Here is a 2,216-nt window from a genome sequence, read left to right as displayed (position 1 = left end):
ATCAAAGAAACAAAAAATAGAATATTTGTCATCTTGTCTCTTGTTTGAGGGGGGCTTTTGGTAAATATTAATAAAAAGTTAAAGTCTAGTGAATAGAGTTCAAAGATGGAAAGTTTTAAAATTTTACCATAAGTTTATGTTTGAACATGTGGGCAGGTAAAGAGAGCTCAAGATATTTCTTTATATTTTGAAGTAATTGATTTGGATTTGTTCCTTTTGGGGACACACATAAGAAATTATACCAGACAAAACATAATCTCAAATATAAACACACATCTCAGTTCCTTATAAGCAGAAGCGCCCCCCCCAGGCCCAAGAAAAAGTCATCTTGACAGTGTCTAACAGTCATTCTAAAGCATATAATGTTTTTAAAAGGCTACCACATATAATTATGCTCAAGGTGGCCCAGAATTAACATAATTAATACTAATGTTCCATGGACAGTGAAAACAAATAGTGATTTTTAAAATGAGTTCCAACTCAATTGCACTAAAGAATGGTTATGTTGGTTCAATGTTAACGCTGTGATCACTTTTGCGCCCTAAAATGGAAAAGCCTAAAGAAACGTGCTGTTCCCTTTGGAACTTATTACCAAGTCCCTAGAGCGGCTGCAATTTTTATCATAGAAGCAGTGTTCAGAATCCACACTAAAAATAATACAAATTTTAATAATAATTACAACCGTAGGGCCCCAAACAGTGTATTTCCAAAGAGTACAGTAAAGGGGAATTCGTATTTATCACCGGGGTATCACTGATTCTCTGGTACTAGATCCTTTGGTTTCAACTTTCCCAGCAAACTTTTGTTTCATTCTGGCAGTGTGTAAGTAACAAAGGAATTCCAAAGTTGTAAGTGATGATCTGAAATGAAGTTGCTTCTCACTGGAGCAAGTCTGTCTAATATAGTCTCAGTGGCAGGCTGTGCTCTGGAGAGAGAAAATGAAAGACAGAGAACATCTTGAATGGAAGAGGATGTGCTTCTCTGGAAAGGGAAGAGAGCGGCCACCCCACTTACACATAGTAAATCTGGTCATGTATATGCTGATGCCACCTGGGTTTTACTTACAATTAAAAAGGAAAGACAGGGAATATTGCTTAGACACTAAGTTAACAAAAAAAAGAACTTACTACATTCCCACCGGAAGAGGATTATGTGTGTACATGTGAGGGGCTTACTTGGAGTGTGAGGTAAGAATTACATGATATGCTCATACACAAAATACATGATCTTTAAGTCAGTGAAATTATTTTTTTTATTATAGCCATGGCATGACTCATAAAGTTACATTTTTCTCATTTTGCTTCAGATTTTATTGTTTATGTCTCAGCTTAAACATCACCTCCTCAGAGACGCCTGCTCACACCATCAAGTCCAAAGTCACTCGGTTTTTATTTTCTTTCAAGTATTTATTATATCTGATTTTTTAAAAATGTGTCAATTTATCTCTTTATTTTCGGGCCTCCCNGGACACCAGCTCAGAGCAGCAGGGCCCTGGTTCGGATCCCACATGAGGGCCAGTGACACTGTGCCCTCCACAGCTAAGATTGTGAACAACAGCTCGACCTGGAGCTGGGCTGTTGTGAGTCGCCGGCGACGGCATATGCTGCAGTGGGGCTGGCTGGCAGCTGGTGTGCACTTTTGTGAGCCGCCGTGAGCCACTGTGAGTGGCCGTCTAATGGCCGGTGAGTGACTGCCTTACCTGGGAAGAGCACAATGATAATACCAACATGGGCCAGTGAAGTGACATCCTCCACAACTAGACTGAAAAACAAAAGGACAGCAACTTCCCTGTTCCCCTTCCCCGATTCCTCAAAGCTGTTCCCTCCCCAAATTCCCCAATAAAATCTTTTTTTAAAAAAATGCTTTTTATACCATCTGATATTTTTAGTCCATTATCCATTATGAATGTGTATTTCAACTGTCTCATAATGATCATGATCACTCATCTTCCAGTTTTTTATAGAAATTCAGGTAGTATATTTATTATTTCCCTCATGTCCCATATTATGTTATAGTAGATGTTGGTCTTTTTCTAATTAATTTCACAAAGAATGCTTATTTAGTTTAGATGCTGTTTTCAGGCTAGTACAGATAGAGTTAAATACATATAGACCCACCTACAAAAGGTCATGTCTCAGTTGGGTGGTTCAGAGAACCTCGAGCTGGCAAAAACGCATGCTGGTCATAATGCTATTTCACCTTGAGTAGGATTCTTA

The sequence above is a fragment of the Hipposideros armiger genome, unplaced genomic scaffold (genome assembly GCF_001890085.2).
Source record: "Hipposideros armiger isolate ML-2016 unplaced genomic scaffold, ASM189008v1 scaffold_24, whole genome shotgun sequence".
NCBI lineage: Eukaryota > Metazoa > Chordata > Mammalia > Chiroptera > Hipposideridae > Hipposideros > Hipposideros armiger.
Note: the sequence above shows the minus strand (reverse complement) of the source record.